We start from the raw sequence: 20,912 nt of genomic DNA on the forward strand, positions 1-20,912 counted from the left end.
TTTAGTGTCCTTTTTCCTCTGTAGAGATGCAAAGTGTGTGTTGTGAATGGCTTGTCTAGCTTTTGTAAGAAGACCTGGAGAAATGGTGTTCACTACCAATACTTTTACTGGGAAAAGTAGAAGGTATTAAAATGAATGTAGGACCAAAGTTAATGTATGTGTTTACCTTCATTCCACTTAAATTTCCTGCATCACCCTTCATAAGAATAAAGAGAGTTGTACAACAATTCTGATGGAATATGAAGACATCAGATATCCTGCAAGATACTTAATAATCAGAGCCAAATAAGGGTTGGGTAGGATTACCTGATTTGTATTTATATCACCTGGCTTTTCAATTAAGATTTTTAATGAGATGGTTCTGTCCCACCAACTCTTCCCAGCCCCAGTGTGGCTTGAGATTGAAGAAAAATTAATTCCCCTTTGGCTCGTGCTCTCTCTCTCTCTCTCTCTCTCTCTCTGTACTTCCATTTTTAAAATGGTTGCCTGCACCATTAAGGAAAAACACAGTATTTACCTGCTCTTGGAGTGTTCTTTAGAAAATAAAGTCCTTTTACCACTTAATAGACTTGATATTGGCATAGAGAGTATACTTATGAAGTTTGAGGAGGATATCAAGCTGGGAGTTGCAGGTGTTTTGGAGGGCAGGATTGGAATTCAAATGATCAGGACAAACTGGAGAAATGATCTGAAGTAAATAGGATGAAATTCAATAAGGACAAATGCAAAGTACTCCACTGAGGAAGAAACAATCAATTGCACAAATACAAAATGGGAAATGACTGCCTAGGAAGAAGTACTGCAGAAAGGATCTGAATATGAGTCCACAATGCAATGTTGTTGCAGAATAAGCAAGCATCATTTCTGGGATGTATTAGCAGGAGTGTTGTAAGCAAGACATGAGAAGAAATTTTTCCACTAGCCTCAGCACTAGTGTGACCTCAGCTGGAGTATTGTGCCCAGTTCTGGGCACCACACTTTGGGAAAGATGTGGACAAATTGGAGAAAGTCCAAAGGAGAGTGTAACAATAATGATTCAACATCTAGAACAGCCGTTCTCAAACTTTAGCAACCTGAGGATCCCCATTTTGATTTAAAAATTTTGGGGACCCTTGCCCTGGCCCCTTCCCTGAGGCCACGCCCCTGCTCACTCCATCCCCCCTCCCTCCATCGCTTGCTCTCCCCCACCCTCACTCACTTTCACCAGTCTGGGGCAGGGGGTTGGGGTGCAGGAGGGGATGCAGGCTCTGGGGGGGAGTTTGGGTGTGGGAGGGAGTTTGGGTGCTGGAGGGGGTTCGGCTGGCATTGGGAGGAGAGGGGAAGGGGTACGAGCTCTGGGAGGGAGTTTGGCTGTGGGAGGGAGTGGGGTGCGGGCTCTGGGAGGGAGTTTGGGTGCAGGCTCTGAGCTGGGGCAGGGAGTTGGGGTGCAGAAGGGGGTGAGAGGGGTGGTGCTTATCTCGGGCAGCTCCCCAAAGCGACTGGCAGATTCCTCTGGCAGCAACTCCTAGGCAGGGGGAAAGGGGGTCTCCGCACGCTGTCCCTGCCCACAGGCATCGCCCCCGCAGCTCCCATTAGCTGCAGTTCCTGACCAATGGGAGCTGCGGAGTTGGCGCTTGGGCTGGGGGCAGTGCGCGGAGACCCCCTGCCTGCCTCCAGGCCGCAGGGATGTGCTGGCCCTAGGGTCCCCACTCCTCCCCGTCCCTCCCAGCGCCTCCTGAAGGAGGTGCTTGGAGGGGTTGAGAGAGGAGTTGATCAGCAGGGCCTGCGGATTCCCTGGAGTACCCTCAGGGACCCCCAAGAGTCCGCGTACCCCAGTTTGAGAAATGCTGGTTTAGAAAACATGACTGTAATGGGTGACCTACTCACCACTTGGCCATGGCTCATCTGGGGAATTAGCTCACCACTGTCTGTGCCCTGTCCAGCAGTCACTCAGCCTGTTGTCCCAGTTACTTGCTCTCCAGCTCCTCTCTTAGTGGTTGGGAGCTGCAAGGCCTTGTCTTTGTGGCTTAGCCCTTTGGCCAAGTCACAATCATCCTCATCGGAGTCTCATCAGAGTCTTTCTCCACACAGTCTCTGGCAGTCTCCAGATCCCCTGCACTGACTGTGCCACTCCCGTAGTGGCTTGTAGGGGAACACAGGCCCTCCCTCTACACCAGGTTCCAATCCAGGAACTCGGGTTTTTATTCTCCCAACCCTTACTTCTCTTTCCCTGGACTGCTTCCTATCCTGTTTATTATAGGCGTCTATTCTCCCACCTTGTATCAGGGAGTATGACTGCAGGCCTGGAGGATTTTAAAAACAGGTTAGATAAACACCTGTCAGGGATTCACTAAATAATACTTAGTCCTGCCTCAATGCAGGGGACTGGACTAGATGACTATCGAGGTCCTTTCCAGTCCTACATTTCTATGATTGTAATCTCACAACCTCTCCTTCCATGCTGATCTAGAATAATCCCAGATTTAAATTTGCTAATATCCTGAAATTCAATCCTCCTGACTCATCAGGGGCATATTAACCATAAAAGATATTATTGAACAGACAACTTTATCCCCCTTCACATAGGGATAAATACCAGATACCAACATAGCAAGGACCTTTCTTTAATAAGCGTCAACTCAAAATTATAAAGGAGCGGGGAATTACGAACCAGCCACACAAAGTATGTTAGCTGAAGCCAGTTTTGTGGGTAACACATACAAATGGCTGAACTCTTTGATTTATCCTACAGACTCCACTGGAAACGAAAAATGGAAGCAGCTAAACATCCCCACTTCCTCTGACAGGTGGGGCCGTATCCAACACAATATCATGCAGAACATCCAGTTCTCTGTTTTCAGAACAAAATTCTAAATCTCTATTATTGGAATCCTGAGCGTCTGCGTAAAGCTGGATTCACCCCACATGGTAAATATTGGAGATGCGACAGCTCTAATGCAAACCTGTCTCATCTGGTCTTTGAACGTCAAAGAATATCCACATTTTGGAAGGAAGTGTGAAGTGCTCTGTCTAAGATGACTGGGGTAGGAGTTTCCCTAAGTCAAGCCTCTGTGCTTTTGTCATTATAGAAGATCTACCCAGTGCAAGCAATGCCAGGCAATGGATTGCTGCAGCACTTTTAGTGGCCAAAAGTCACTTTACACAAACAAAATTTACTATCTCCCACATTGTCTGTTTGGGTAACTGAGCTAGCCAGCACTGCCCTTATGGAAAAACTTACATTAATCTATAGAGGCACAAGATCCAGCTCTGAAGACACTTGGTTTTTCATGAGAGCAGTACACCTTGACTGTGTAGATTGGTCTTCAGATGCTCCTCTTATTTTTGTGTGTGTAGGGTGGTGAGGTAGGGAATTATTTACCTTGTGTACATATACTTGCACTAGATATAAATATTGGGTTAGGCATGTTGGCACAGGCAGCGGTGGCATGGCTTAGTTGTGCTGAGTCTAAACACTCCTGAAAAGGGGGCGTATGTACATGGCTAAGTCATGCCAGAGCTGTTCATGCTACCGCAAATATACTGCTACGTACATTCACTCTAGTTTGATGAGAATTAGCTTGAGCGTGTGTATGCCAGCTGGGAATCACACCCCTACCTTATAGTGCTGGTGTAGCTGTGATTGCAGCTGAGATAGACAGGTTCTAACTCAAATTAAACTACTCTCTATAGAGAGAAACTGGAATTTAAATATCTACAACCTACCAATCCCAAAGAAATACCAAAAGTGAGTCACCAATTGCCTAATGGTCTTAAAAAAAATCTTAATATTTATGGGAAGTACTTAGGTGAAAATTATCTGAACAGGTATGGGCTTGCTCTTTGGGCCAAAATTTTGGCCAGTATCTATTTTTCTTGAGCCCCAGCCTGATTTTCCAATAAATATAGAGGTCTTCCCGGAAAATGCTCATCATGAAAATATCTTCCATCAACAAAGACACAAGAAATGAGTAAATCTCTGTCCTCAGCTCTTGACGCTGATATTCTGTTCTCCCTCCTTGCTCAGATTTTTCACTTCAAAATTACTTTTCATTTCAAATTTTGTTTTAAAAAATTAAAATAAAAAAAGTCCAAAAATTGAAAGGAAACATTTCAGTTGACCCAAAATGAAGTTTGTTTCAGAATTTTGGTCCACAAAAAAAAATTCAAGATTTTGGCTTTTTCATCTTAATTTGGAATGGGGAAAAAAATTTCAAAATTCATTGCAGGACAGGAAATCTGTTTCCTGACCAGCAATATTTATTGCTTACTGCTCAGTTGGGTAGCTGGGCTTAGCTGAAGTATATTTATTATTTTCACATTCCCAAACCAACACAACTAAGAACATAGGACTGGAAGGGCCCTTCTTGATCATCAAGTCCTATCCCCTGCTATGCAGACAACTCTGTCATGCAATCCCCCACACAACTCCAATTGGGAAGCTGTTCCAGGACTTCTGCCTTCAAATGGCTTCTAATTTCCAACCAAAATTTATTCCTGGCCATTTGTTCTTGTGCCAACATTGCCCTTTAGCTTAAATAGCTCTTTGTCTCCCCTATGGGTTTAGAGAGTACAATCATATCTCCTCTCAGTCTTTGTTTTGCTAGGCTAAACAAGCGAAGCTCTTTCAATATCCTCTCTTACAATAGGTTCTCCTTTCCCCGATCATCCTCGTAGCCTGTCTTAGCACCTGTTCCAGTTTGTGCTTCTAGAATAATCCATGTTTTGATTGTTACCTTTAGACATTGCTTTTCTTCTTAGCCTGAGCTTTGTAAAGCAGGGAGCATGTCTTTTCATGTCTTGGTACAAGGCACAGCACAATGGGAACCCCATTCAGATGTGAGCCTCTGGGCACTGCTACAATATAAATAAATAGCCTACTAGTACAGCATTACTGTCAGTCCTCCTCTGGGAAGTGGCACTTCTGGAGTTGATGTCAGTTGGACCAAACAACCAGTATTTCTGACGCTATGGTAGTATAATGTGCCATGATAAATTTGAGCCTCATCACTCAATACTAGAAGACCTAAGAACAAGAAGAGGCAGAGGCAAGGTGTATATTTGCCTGTCACTTGAATCCACCCTGCCCTTATTGTGTTCTGCTCTCCACTGCACTGTCACCTTAAATTTTTGTTTCATTATTGTTTTAATGAAAGGTTTATTTCTGATGGCTATATAATAGTGTTTAATAATGCAAACTATTACAAATTAATTTATACAGAATCAATGCATTTTAAAAACACAATCTGTAAATGCTATATATTCATAGGGTTACAACAGTATCTAGGCACAGACACAAATAAAATAAGGATGGCCACAACACTTCACATCCCCCACCCAGGAATAAACCTGCGCTGCTCACAAGCCATACCTCCCTTCCCACCTGCACTGGATTTACAACTGCACGAGTTCAGGCCTGAAACTCAAAGTAAGAGGTATAGGCATCCCTGATAATATTTCTCTGTCTGATTCCATTTTGGATAGGGCGCCTTGCTGGCTACTCAAGCAGCTGAGCAAGTCTCTGCACTTGAACCTCCCACTCACCCATAAGGCTTTTTACCCTTGCTCTCGCAGATATTGTGCAAAATGCAACATGCAGCTATGCTCTTAAGCAGATTTTTTTTGCAGCTCTCAGCCTACTCCACAAACAGCTCCACCTTCCTTTCAGACAGCCAACTGCACCCTTCACTGCCATTCTGCAGCTCCTGAGGTGCTAGTGAAATAGTTCCATCCTTCTGTCCAAATGGCCTGTGAATGGCTTCATTAACCAGAAAAACAATGAGGAGTCCGGTGGCACCTTAAAGACTAACAGATTTATTTGGGCATAAGCTTTAGTGGATAAAAAACCCACTTCTTCAGATGCATGATGTGGGTTTTTTACCCATGAAAGCTTATGCCCAAATAAATGTTTGTCTTTAAGGTGCCATTGGACTCCTTGTTGTTTTTGTGGATATAGACTAACATGACTACCCCTCTGATACTTCATTAACCAGGGAAACGGAGGATAAGTAACGTCTCCCAGGATGACCAGAGCAATCTCCACATCACTGATATCCATTGTGATGCTGGGGAAAAACTTTATCCATTAATGTAAATAGAGCTGAGTTCCAAAAGATCCAAGCATGATGGACCCTTCCAGACCACCCTGCATTTATGTTGGTAAATTTGCCCTGGTGGCCAACCAGCCCTTGGAACACCGTGGAGATGGTGTCTTTATCATAGGAACATAAGAATGGCTATACTGGGTCAGACCAAAGGTCCATCTTACCCAGTATCCTGTCTTCCGATAGTGGCCAATGTCAGGTGCCCCAGAGGGAAGGAACAGAACAGGTAATCATCAAGTGAGCCATCCCGTTGCCCATTCCCAGCTTCTAGCAAACAGAGGCTAGGGACACCATCCCTGTACATCCTGGCTAATAGCCATTGATGGACCTATCCTCCATGAATTTATCTAGTTCTTTTTTGAACCCTGTTATAGTCTTGGCCTTCACAACATCCTCTGACAAAGAGTTCCACAGGTTGACACTGCGTTGTGTGAAGAAATACTTCCTTTTGTTTGTTTTAAACCTGCTGCCTATTAATTTCATTTGGTGACCTCTAGTTCTTGTGTTATGAGAAGGAGTAAACACTTCCTTATTTACGTTCTCCACTCCAGTCATGATTTTATAGACCTCTATCATATCCCCCCCTTAGACGTCTCTTTTCCAAGCTGAAAAGTCCCAGTCTTATTAATCTTGCCTCATACAGAAGCCATTTCTTACCCCTAATAATTTTTGTTGCCCTTTTCTGAACCTTTTCTAATGTATTTTTTTTGAGATGGGGTGATCACCTCTGCACACAGTATTCAAGATGTGGGCATACCATGGATTTATATAGAGGCAATATGATATTTTCTGACTTATTATCTATCCCTTTCTTAATAATTCACAATGTTCTGTTCACGTTTTTGACTGCCATAGCACATCAAGTGGATGTTTTCAGAGAACTATCACATGACCACCATCCACATTACCTGGGAGATACCCTCGATCAGACTCTGAGCTAGGGCCAACATCTTGACAACACCAAAAAGAAGATTAAAAACAAATGTTAACATCATTCAGAAGCTTGATGGCACATCCTCGGGATGTGAGGTCGCACACTTGGAATGTTAGTACGAGCCCTGAACTTGTCAACAGTGGAATACTGGGCACCAGTTTGGTGGAACAGCTCCCCCACCAATCTCATTGATACTTAAATCAATACCTTGCTCAGGAATGTTAGCGGCCCTCTAAAATCAACATCAACCCAGTGGCTCCCAGTTTTGGTGGACATTGTGCCAGCCAACATCAGGTGAGATGCTGCTGTGGTCCAAGAGTACAATAAGATCCTGGCTGCTCCGGAACGGTTGATACAGGAAGATTTCAATTCACTGCCACTCTCCCGACTCAAATCCAGGAAGCTTTTTTTGGATCCACACATCAACTTTACAGGCCAACAGAAAGGATGCCAGCAATTGCTGCTCAAATTGTGGGCCACTTGTGATGTCCCAAACAAAGACCTCATTGAAGATCCAACAAAAGAAGTCCTGAGATTCTGCCTTCCCCATAGGCAGTGGGCTGCACTCAACCATGTTTGGACAATGCATGGAAGATGTGGATATTTCCTCTGCAAATGGAAAATCAAAGAATAATCAAATTATGACTCTGGTGAGGTACAAACCCTGAGACACAGCACAGACAACCCCATTCATGCTTATAGTGGTGGTAACAGGAGGATCTATCTAGTTACCCCAGAAGTATTAGACTGGCTTTCGAAACCTAAAATTCAATTATAATCCCAGACTGTTTGCTTTTCAAATGCCATATGAAAGAAGTGAAGTTTTTAAATACCTCAAAATGGATTTTGATTAAAAAAATTCCAGTTATGATAGATTATTTTTGGGTTTAAAAATTATTTGAGAGGGTCCATTTAATAACATTGGGTCCTTAGATCTATTTTTGGAGATATTTGACTAAGAGCTTGTGATGGAATGCACCCCTGTATTCCCACCCTACACACTATTGTAATAATCTTTGTACCTCACAAGGCAAGTCTTGTGAGGTATCATTTGAAAATTCAGAACTTGCCGATCAGTAATATCATGGTAAAACGCATGTAGCAACATTATGTGAAAAGTTATGAACGCAAACTGAGATCATGACTGCATTGTGTTTCCCAGATGAGTCTGAGGAGTGGCTAAACCAGTTTCCCAAAGACAAAGGGAGGGGTCCTGCCCTGAAGCTTTTGGTCAGTAATGCTGTTGGAAGCATGTGGTGATAAAATTTGCTCCAATCTAATATAATTTAAGTTTAGCATTAGAAAGCCTTTTATCTTTATTTTTGTAACCATTTCTGATTGTTTTGCCTATGCTTATTCTCACTTAAAATCAATCTATTTGTAGTTAATACACTTGTTTTATTGTTTTATCTAATCTAGTGTGTTTAAGATAAGGTGTCTAGCTAACTCCATTTAAGGAGGTAAGCTGGTGTATATCGTTCCCTTAAAGGAATAATGGATTTAATATATTTTGAACTGTTCAGGAGAGGGTTGGGCAATAGAAGACTTAAATTTTTGGGAAAAAATCCAGGATGGGGTGTGTTGGGGTCTGCAATAGAGCCAAGGCTGGTGAGAGCCAGAGTGTAACCCAAGTGTGGCTGGCAGGTTGCAATTACACACACCATACACTCAGGTTGTGATTTGCATGCTGGAAAGCTGTTTGTGAGTGGCCTAGTTGGGATTTAGTAACAGCAAAGTATTGTAAGAACCAAGGTTGCAGGGCAGGGATGACTCAGCCACACATTGATCTGGATTGCACCCTGGTGTGTCACAGAGATAAAGATCTAATGCATTTCCAAGGCTTCTGTAAAATTTCTATTTTGCTATACTATAAGGGAACGGTTGTCTTGTCCAATGAAGGATTTATCTGTTGTGGTTTTCCATGGCTCTACATCATTTTCAGGATCTTGTTAAACATAATTAGGTTTATTTAATTGATCACTTCCAAGTGCCAGTAATATTAATGCTTGCTAAATTCATGCTAAAGTTCAAGATGATCACTACATGTGGGCAATTATTCTGACAAAGGTTCACAGGCAAAGATATTGCCTTGGGAATGTTAATTTAATTGAATCACAGTGACATAGTTGCCTAAAGAGAAATAAGATACTACTAATAAAGGAACAGTCCCATCATCTTGTGTTGTAAAGACAACAGATGACAATTCCAAACACATTTTAGTTTGAATTGCATGGCTGTGTAACACCAAAAGCCTAATATGTTTAGCTGTCCCATCAGCTATTATAGACATGTATAAACATGACACTGTGCTTTAACTTACTAAAAAGACAGACATTTTGGTTATCCTCTGTCTTGTTTCTACATAGGATATAATCAGGCATCAGCCTTAGTAACTTATTTAAGATCATATTAAAACTTCTTTCACTACAGTGTTTTGAAAAATCCCTCTTCTATAACTTTAGGGACCTGGAAAGATAATTTAAGTCTAGATGATCTTCCCGGAGGTGGTTCTGTTTCAAAGGGCAAAGCAGAAGAATGATACTAGAGAAGTACTGATAGATGAATCAGTGTTGTAGACAGAAAGATTTTGCATCAACTACATTAGAATGCCTATTGTGGTAAGAGCTTATTTAGATTAGATGGGCTCCATTTAAACATAAGTGGTCCTAGGTTTAAAACCTCCAGATGTGAATTGGCGTGGATTTCCAACACGCAAAGTAAGCCAGAAAATGACACAGACGAGCCATTTAACATGCTAAAATGGCCATTCACAAATCCCAGGAACATGGAAAACAAACAAGAACTAGAAGTAACATTGGTCAGGTAGCAATCTGTTCACAGGTGGACATACACCGTCAGCAACCCTACTTAAATCAATGGATCAAAGTTTGGACAGCATTTGGCCCTACCATCTGATGTTGGTCTCACAGTAGTGAAAGCCAAATACCTCACTCTCGTTCATGGGCATATTATTTTTTATTGGCGAGTATTTAGATGACAAACATGTTTTTATAAAAAATTTCACAATTCATGAAAATTTAATACATTTTAGCCAAAAGCCTGTTCACCTGCCAATTCACAATAGAAGTTCTTTAGTTGTTATTATTTGTGCTCCTCGTTGAAAAGTTTGTTATCCAATCAGGGTGCAGGAACAAAATTTGTGCCTCACTCACTATCTATCCAAACAGTTTTTGAACAACCCCTCAGCTGAAAATTAGTCATTGTAAACGATCTGGTGAATACGTATAATATCAAATAACATTAACAGAAATCAGGATAATTTTGCAAACATTCCTGGCCAAAATGGGTCTACATTCATTATAGATACTTTAAAACAGTAGCCAAACTTTGAGAAGAAGTCGATGGTGTTGGGAAGAATTAGATACACTGGTCAGGTGGCTATTGAAAACTCAAACTTCATGCGTCTTCCGATAAGTAGCTTCTAATAACTTTGATTAGGTTGATACTTTTATAAAATTGCATGGCACTTTGACAGGCAACTGATTTTTCCTCCTGGAGAGTTCTGTTTTACAACACAAGGATGCTCCTTGTACGTCTTTCCATTCTGTGCGCTTTGTGGTTCTATTTGAAAGGTGTGAATCCTGTTTGACAGCTCTGTACCTGTAAATGAAACTGCTTTTATCAGATGGAGACATGGCTTGAGATCTACACTGGGTACCTTCCAACATGCCAGAGGAGAGACATACCAAAGGAAAATATTTTCTGTTCACTGATCAGGGAACGAGAGCTGTATGTGTGAATAGTACTTATTGTTAACTTGTATGAAGTAGGAAATAGTATTTACAAGTGCAACTCATGATGTGTCTGGGGATCTGGCTGAGTCATAGTGGTGTGTGTGGATTATTAGTTAGAATTATTAGTTAGGGTCTGTTCTGGGTCCAGTCCTATTCAACATATTCATAAATGATCTGGAAAAGGGGTAAACAGTGAGGTGGCAAAATTTGCAGATGATACAAAATTACTAAAGATAGTTAAAACCCAGGCAGACTGTGAAGAGCTACAAAAGGATCTCTCAAAACTGGGTGACTGGACAACAAAATGGTAGATGAAATTTAATGTTGATAAATGCAAAGTAATGCACATTGGAAAGCATAATCCCAACTATACGTATAAAATGATGGGGTCTAAATTAGCTGTTACCACTCAAGAAAGAGATCTTGGAGTCATTGTGGATAGTTCTCTGAAATCATCCACTCAATGTGCAGCGGCAGTCAAAAAAGCAAACAGAATTTTGGGAATAATTAAGAAGGAGATAGAAAATAGGACAGAAAATATCATGTTGCCTCTATATAAATCCATGGTACACCCACATCTTGAATACTGTGTGCAGATGTGGTCGCCCCATCTCAAAAAAGATATATTGGAATTGGAAAAGGTTCAGAAAAGGGCAACAAAAATGATTAGGGGTATGGAATGGCTTCCATATGAGGAGAGATTAATAAGACTGGGACTTTTCAGCTTGGAAAAGAGATGGCTAAGGGGTGATATGATTGAGGTCTATAAAATCATGACTGGTGTAGAGAAAGTAGATAAGGAAGTGTTGTTTACGCCTCCTCATAACACAAGAACTAGGAATCACCAAATTAAATTAACAGGCAGCAGGTTTAAAACAAAAGGAAGTATTTCTTCACACAACACACAGTCAACCTGTGGAATGCCTTGCCAAAGGATGTTGTGAAGGCCAAGACCATAACAGGGTTAAAAAAAGAACTAGATAAATTCTTATGTTAATGGAGACAGAACACAAAGATAAGGACTACAATAATGTAGATCTTTTTGAACTATGCTTTGAATAGTTTCCCATGGACATGCGGCTTTATTCCACATATGAATTGCTCCAAAGCAAATGTTCTCACCTATCCATGTGCAATTGACTTTCTGAGAAAAATGCATATTCCCCTTTATCTTACTCTGGTGATAGATTTATTTGTTTTGGATTTTGTGTAGATTCTTAAATCTTCTCCAGAGAAATTAGTATGATGTACAGAAAGGATAATATTCCTGAATAGGACCTAAAGAATAATTGAAAGCTTCACATATTTAATAGCTATGATCAATTATTAGGCGATAAAGGAAATTGGATTTTCTTTAAATTTCTATTTCCTTTAGTATGCAACCTTTGTAAAAAAAAAAAAAATTTTTGGACTTTGTATGTGGAGATGGTTTTGGCTGCTGAAGTGAAGTGAGAACTATTTCATGAAAAAAGGTCTCTGATGTCACGCCTCAAATTCCCTCTGGGTCAGTCCAAACACTGAGACGAGAGAAAAACCCATTACAGTAAAATGACAGCTTCCATTATATTTGCACCTTCAGTGGCTGTCTGGTCAAGAACTAGAATGTGTGAATATGCTGAGCAAATTGACTTTGATTTATAACAACTGCTTTATCAAGGTCATACAAATAGCCCAAACTTTTAATTGGGCACTTAAGCAACCTACATTACAGTTATAGAGATTCTGCAGGCCAAATAATGCACTTGGTGAAAACTGTGTATCCTAGGTATTACCTTCAAAGTGGTTGAAGAGGCACGTCATGATAAATGGAGCCACAGTCCTTAAACAGGATGTGTTTATACAACTAATCAATCATAACTACAGGTGCAACAAAGAGGCTTCCACAAAACCAGACTCCTCACTGAGGTATTGGGACAGATATGGCAATTTCCTGCAAATGTCCTTGAAAAAAATTCATTGAATTAAGTTTCTTTGGACTACTTTGAACTAATTGCAGAGGTTGTGTATTATTGTGGGCCTGGGTGATCAAAGGACTCTATTGAACAATGTGGCAGACTAAAATGGTTCATTGGGACAGTGTGTGAGAAGTGGATTTCCTGGGAAATATCTAGGGGGGGCTGAATGGAAATTCCCCAGTTGGTTCCTGAAAAATCCAGCCTATTGAAGCTACACTGTGAGGAAGGGACCATTGGATACTGACGACCTGTTCCTGGCATCTGAAGATCAAAGGGACAGGCTATATAAAGGAAAGACTAACCTATGCATGTATGTGCTTGTTCTGTTTCCAGTCAGCTCTATTTTAAAGTCTCTAGAGTCTATCCAGTCTGAGTAAGTGACTTTCCACCCTGATCCTTGTCCCTCTGACTCACCAGGTTTGGTCTCTCCCCTGCAGGTTTGAGCTTGGCACCTGCTAGTTCCCTGGCTGAGACTCCCCTCTACAGGCTCCTACGACTTCCTGAGCCCTAGCCCCCCACCCTCTCCATCCCACCCTGGCTATCTCTGGTTCCCTAGAAGTTTCCTTCACAGGCTTTTCCTGGCTCCCTCCTTTCAAGACAAAAGGCTCCCAGAACTAGCTCAGGCACCACCTTCCCCAGGCTGGATCCCTGGAGCCTCCCTCTCGCTTCTCAGGCACAGCGAGATGTGCTTTCCGGCCAAATTCCAGAACCTTCCCTTTGTCTCTCAGGGCCAGAGAGACCGTGCTTCACTTTTCTGCCTTCAAAAGTAACTCCTGACACTAGTTCCACCCATGAGGTGATTTGATTGGCTGACATGTAGGTACTCAGCTGTCTGTTGAAGTGTTAGTCTCTGGTCAGTCCTAAAACTGTTCCTATAGCTCAATCCCCTGCTGGAGAGGAGAAATAACGATGCTATCAGGGTCCAGTACAGTACTATTTTCATAGGGCCAGATTCACATGGGCCCATGAGGGAAACTTTAAAATGCTTGGAACACTTCACAGAAACTCTGATTACGGAAAGCTGCATAGGATATGAACAGAGCAGAACCACTGTGTGTCCAGGACTGCACAGCCTCACCTATTTAGGGGACTGTGTTGGCCAGATCCAGGATCTATAATGAGGCAAGTTTCCAGGGAGCTTGCTCCTGAAACAAAGGGAAGGTTAAGGGGTAACCCTATCAGAGTCTACATGAGGAACACAAATTTGATAAAAGAGGGCTTGTCAATTTAGCAGACAAAAGTATAAGAAGATCCTGTGGCTGAAAGGTAAAGATAATAGACAATTTCAAACTAGAAATAAAGCACAAATTTTAAACAGAGATGATAATTAACAATTGGAACAATTTACCAGGGACTGTGGTAGATTCTCCAGCACAGGGAAATTTTAAATCAAGATTTGAATTTTTTCTAAAAGATTTATGCCCGTTCAACCACAGCTATTGGGCTTGAAGCAGGAATTAATTCAGGGAAGTCTTATGGCCTGTGTTATGCATGAGGTCAGACTAGACAATCAGTTATCCTGTGAATCTATGAATACCCTGGAGCTATTTCATTATAGATGACAATTTCCTAACTTAAAAAGTGTTGCATCCAACATGGGGGAATTCTTTATTAGACAATGTCTTAACAGATAAGGAGGAACTGATCACAGAACTAAAAATTAATGGTATCTTAGGTACCAGTGATCATGACTTGATAACATTTATAATGAGCAAACAGAATAATGCCAGCCTGGCAGTATATGTACTTGGTACTTTAAAAGGGCCAATTTCACAAAGTTGATTAAGAGTAAAATTATCTGGGAGGAAGAATTTAATCAGAAGAGTATGAATGATAATTGGGAATCATTTAAGAACACTTTTCTAGATGCTTCTAAAGCCCCAATTGAGGAAGAAGGCCATACTGGCTAAAAAACCAACCTGGTTTAGAGGGGAGGCGAAGGCAGCTTTAAAAAATAAAATAAATAATAAATGGAAGAAAGGGGAAGTTGATAGTGAATATAAATCAGAAGTTAGGAATGATAGAAAATTGATAAAGGAAGTCAAGGGACACAAGGAGAAATCTATGGCCAGCAGAGTTAAGGACAATAAGAAGGATATTAAAAGTATGTTAGGGACAAAAAGAATCCTGGCAATGGTATTGATCCATTCCTAGATGGAAATGATAGAATTATCAATATGTAACCCCTTAAGAGGGGATGCTCCTGAAATACCACATTGATACTCTAGGGAACTCATCCCAGGACTACAACAGCAATAGCTGCAGAGGTTCAGAACTCCGTTTCCCACATTGTCTAGTCTCCAAGGTGGAGCTAGAACTTGCTAGTAACACTACCAGAACCAATCATAAGCCAAATTCAGAGATAAAGGGTTTGTTTTTTTGGTTTTGGCTGTATATGAAGTGGAGAAGAGAGTGAAGCATCACAGCAAGGGAGGACCCTTCTACCCTCCATACCCAGGGGAAGACTGAGACCTTTGTGGATTGCTGGGTGATTGAACAGTGTCATCTCAGCAGGGACCAGAAACTCAGGATGTTGCGAAGAGTCATGGTCAGGCTACCAAGAGCCAGCCTAAGAGAACATTGGAATCTAGACCAGAAAGCCACAAGGGCGATCTTGCCATCCTTGAAGTGGAGACTTTGTAAGAACACCCCTCTTTGCTTATTCTGAAATTTTGTTTTAAGCTAGCCACTGATTTCAGTGCTGCACCACCCATCAGAGAGTGAGCCTCAGTTCACCATTACCTTAGGCAGGTGCTGGGAGAGAGCACAGGGTCGTTAGTATTGGCTGTAAATGTTGAGAGGGGTGGAGCTTTTGTATTGTTGTTTTGCCTTTTATTATTCGGATCCCTTTTTCCATTGTCCCCAATCCTGATAAAGCCCCAGTTACTGTTTTATTACTCTGGAAATTGTGATCACTATTTTAGTTTTGTGTGCTCTATCTGTATGAGATTGGGTGTTGAATATTTTCCCAAGGGACAGGCCCTCTGTGTTCTCTGCACTAGGAGGTATTTCCTTGGTTGGAGGCACCAGGCGCCTTTCTAGGGGAACACAGGACCATACCCCAAAAGGGAAACAGGAGAAGGCTGCAGCCACGTCTCAGGGATGGGTTACAAATAATATGCAGAAAAGGTGGAAGTGTTCCTAAATATTTCTAAACATAGATGATGTGGTGATAACATGCTTTCCATTCCACTAGTAACTCTGGACAATGTTAAATAGAAGCTACTAAAGTCAGACATTTTTATATCAGCAGGTCCACGTAACTTGCAACCAAGAGCTTTAAAAAGGCTGGCAGAGGTGCTCCCTGGATTGTTAATGTTGATTTTCAGTAAGTCTTGTAGCACTGGGGAAGTTCCTGAGGAGAGGAAGAAAGTAATGTTGGGCCAATTTTTAAAAAGGGTGAACAGGATGACCTGGGTAATTATAGGCCTGTCAGCCTGACGTTGATCCTGGGCAAGTTAATGGAGAAATTGATATGGGACTTGATTAATTAAGAATTAAAGTAGGGTAATGTAATTCATGCAAATCAACATGTATTTATGGAAAATATATGCTGTCAAACTAACCTTTTTCTTTTTTCTTTTTATGATTTTCTTTTTATGAGATGACAAGTTCGGTTGATAAAGGTGTTTGACATCATATATACTTAGACATCTGTGAGGTGTTTCACCTGGTAGCTCACAACATTTTGATAGTTTGATATCGTTCTGGTTTGTTTTTAACAGGGCACACATGAAATGGATTCAAAGCTGGCTAACTGTGAGGTCTCAAAGTGTAATTGCCAACTGGGAATCGTCATTGAGCAGCTGTGTTTCCAGTGGGGTTCTGCAGGGACTGGTTGTTGTCCCTTCTCTATTTAACATTTTTATCAATGACCTGGAAGAAAACATAAAATCATCACCGATAAGGTTTTTATCAAAAATTGGGGGAGTAGTAAAATAATGAAGAGGACAGATCTCTGATACAGAGTGATCTGGCTTGCTTTGTAAACTATGTGGAAGCAAACAATATACATTTCAATGTGGCTAAATGTAAACGTACACATCTAGGAACAAAGAATGTAGCCCATACTTACAGGATGGGGGAATTCTGTCCTGGGATGTAGTAACTGAAAAAGATTTTGGGGGGCAGATATCAGCTGAACATGAACTCCCAGTGTGACGCTGTTGCCATAAAAGTTTATGTGCATAAATGGGAATATTGAGTAGGAGTAGAGAGATTGTTTTACCTCTGTATTTGGCCCTGGTCTGATCATTGCTGGAATGCTGTGTCCAATTCTGATGTCCACAATTCAAGAAGGATACTGATAAATTGAAGAGGGTTCAGAGAAGAGCCATGAGAATGATTAAAGGATTAGAAAATATGCCTTACAGTGACAGTCAAAGAACTCAATCTATTCCGCTTAACAAAGAGACAGTTAAGAGGTAACTTAAGTACAGTCTATAAGTATCTACATGGGGAACAAATTTTTAATAATGGGCTCTGCAGTCTAGCAGAGAAAGGTATAACACCATCCAATGGCTGGAAGCTGAAGCTAGACCAATTCAGATTGGAAATAAGGTGTAAATGCTTAATAGTGGGAGAAATTAACCACTGGAACAATTTACTAAGGGTCGTGGTGGATTTCGCTGACAGTTTTTAAGGTATTTATGCTGTAGGAATTATTTTAGAAAAGTTCTATGGCCTGTGTTATACAACAGGTCAGACTAGATAATCACAATGGTGCCTTCTTGTCCTTGAAATCTATGAATCTATGCCTAGAACTCCTGCTAAATCTCAGTGAGGGGATTGTGTGCATTACAGCTAAAGAAGTAAGCCCCAAATGTGTAGTCACAAACCAACCTATATTCAAAGAAAAAAATTAGTATTTCCAACTGATTAGCTCTGAGAACATATAATTCCTAGACAATACACACAGAAACTGGTAAAGCAATGTGAACAGAGAAATAATTATTTTGGTACTGCCCTACTAGCATAAAGATGCATTTTTTGAACACATAATTACCTATAACATGCAATTTTAGCATATTATGAAATTATTGTACAATGAAGTTCGTTCCTCTACCTGATACCATTCTGTCTCGTCGCATAAAAAGTGACACAAGCTATAAAATAAACCCTAGCCACAACATTTCAAACAAGATCACACAGCAGATGTATTTAAGTATAACTATCAGTGTGTGGAACATGAAGTGCCTTCTGAACTACCAATGGAAGGGAAACCAATGGTTTCAAATATCTGCAGAAGGGAGAATCTGAAAAATTGTATTTCAAAATAATAAAAACCCAAACTCTGAGGCTCCTTATTCAGACACAGCTAACAGGGCTTCTAGGCTTCCCATTCCCTATCCGGACTAGGGCTGTCAGGGAGCAAGCAGTATAGAGCCCTGTAAGCCACAGTTGAGCTGGAAGGCATGGACCTTGGAAGCCAGGGTTCCCTGGGCTTCCCGGGTCTGCACCACTGACCCTGGAAACCCCAGCCTTGTGGGGCTGATGTGGAGCAGTGGACCCTGGATCCCAGCCCCAGAGCAGTTCAATGGCAGAGATGTTTGTCCTTCTCAAACCACTTAGAAAAAGGCTTTCATTGAAAAACAACATAATCTGTACAATAGGTTTGAAAGGAACAAAGAAAGCAAGAGTGGCACATGGCATCACTACGGAAGGCAGAGTTGAGGTTGTTTGGGTGCTTTAGCTGTGCTTTAATGCATTGGGTTTCTTTTAAGTATAACCCAGAATTTGGAATTTTCTGCATTTCTAATTGTTGGGGAGCTTGGTTTGGTTTTGTTTGTTTACTGGTTTTAATACAACTACAACATTCTTGTAAGGTTTATTGTTTAACTATTTTACTCTTGAGTAATTTTTCCCTGAGCCATAGCTTAACAATCTTTTTCTGAAAATATCTATGAGTGCACTTTAGCAAACTTTGGCCAAGATTATCAGAAGTGACTAGAGATTTTGCGTGCCTCAGTTTTTGGATGTTCATCTGGGCACACTTTAAAGAAGTGCTATTTTCAGAAAGTACCTAGCCACTTGTCCCGAAAATCAGAGAGTCCCAAACTGTGCAACCAAAAATGAAGGGACTCAAAACCACCAGTCCCTTTAATAAACTTTATGCATCGTGTTCTATTGTTTATTTGGAATGATTATAATGTGGTGACTGTCAGCCTTCTCTCTTTGTTTTTAATCTCCTGGCATTCAAAATAATGGATAACCTTGGAAAATAGAGTGCAAATGCTTCTCAGGAAGAATGTGATGTGGTGAATAAGAATAAACAAAAGTGTATTGAATGTTGTTGTTTAGAATGCATGAATTGACACTGAGGTCCCTCTGGGGGATTATGTGCATATTGAAGAAATCATGGGACTACCCAAAATAACCTAAGAAGCTAGTTCCAAATATTTGCTTTTACTTGTCCTATCATAAGACCCATCAGTGAGCCATGTTAGTTATTTTCATTTCCTGGGAACAATGATTTAATTATTTCAATCATATTAATCATCTTCTGTTCACGCACTGGATTCACCAGACAGGAATAATCTGACTTTTGTAGATATATCTTTGTAAAGCACATGACTCTAAAACTATCAAACTGCCTGCAGTACACATTCTTTTTCAATGCCTCAGTAAAATTGACAGTGAAACTACCAGCTCTCTTTTCCCGCAGCAAGACTTCAGTCATTGCTTTCCTGCTTGTGCTAGGTTACTGCATAGTATGCTACTAAATTGAACTTTGTAAATCACATCACTCACTTTAGGAACATCATAGGAGATTACACCTTTATTTTTATAATAAAAGACATATTGGGAAGGCTGTTGGAATTAATACTCATTAGGTCTGTCAATTAATCGCAGTTAACTCATGTGATTAACTCAAAAAAATTAATCATAATCGCATTTAATCGCACTTATAACAATAGAATACCAATAATCAAAATTTATTATATATTTTTGGATGTTTTTCTACAGTTTCAATATTGATTTCAATTACAACACAGAATACAAAGTGCACAGTGCTCACTTTATATTATTATTTTTGATTACAAATACATGCACTGTAAAAATGATAAAAGAAATAGTATTTTTCAATTCACCTCATACAATTACTGAAGTGCAATCTCTTTATCATGAAAGTGTAACTTACAAATGCAGGTTTTTTTTGGTTACATAACTGCACTCATAAACAAAACAATGTAAAACTTTAGAGCCTACAAGTCCACTCCATCCTACTTCTTATTCTTCCAATCTCTAAGACAAACAAGTTTGTTTACATTGACGGGGAGATACTGCTGCCTGCTTCTTATTTACAATGTCACCTGAAAGTGAAAACAGGCATTAAAAATGATGTGCGTTTAAAAAAAAAACTTGTCAATTAAATTTGTGACTGTACTCCTTGGGGGAGAATTGTATGTATCCTGCTCTGTTTTACCCCCATTCTGCATATATTTCATGTTATAGCAGGCTCGGATGATGACCCAGCACGTTTGTTTTAAGAATACTTTCACTGCAGATTTGACAAAATTCAAAGAAGATTTCTAAACACAAAGATGTGAGATTTCTAAAGATAGCTACAGCCCTTGACGCAAGGTTTAAGAATCTGAAGTGCTTTCCACAGTCTGAGGGGGACGAGGTGTGGAGCACGCTTTTAGAAGCCTTAAAAGAGCAACACTCTGATGCGGAAACTAAAGAACCCAAACCACCAAAGAAGAAAATCAACCTTCTTCTGGTGGCATCTGACTCAGATGATGAAAATGAACATGCGTCAGTCCGCACTGCTTTGGATCATTATCAAGCAGAACCCATCATCAGCATGGACGCATGTCCTCTGGAATGGTGGTTGAAGCATGAAGGGACATATGAATCTTTAGCACATCTGGCACATAAATATCTTGCAATGCCAGCTACAACAGTGCCATGTGAACACCTGTTCTCACTTTCAGGTGACATTGTAATTAAGAAGCGGGCAGTATTATCTCCTGCAAACTGTAACCAGCCTTGTTTTTCTGAGCAATTGGCTGACCAAGAAGTAGAATTGAGCGGACCTGTAGGCTTTAAAGTTTTACACTGTTTTATTTTTGAATGCATTTTTTGAACATAATTCTACATTTGTAAGTTCAACTTTCATGGTAAAGAGATTGCACTACAGTACTTGTATGAAGTGAATTGAAAAATACAATTCTTTTGTTTT

Source organism: Eretmochelys imbricata, chromosome 3 (genome assembly GCF_965152235.1).
Source record: "Eretmochelys imbricata isolate rEreImb1 chromosome 3, rEreImb1.hap1, whole genome shotgun sequence".
In the NCBI taxonomy this organism is placed as follows: domain Eukaryota; kingdom Metazoa; phylum Chordata; order Testudines; family Cheloniidae; genus Eretmochelys; species Eretmochelys imbricata.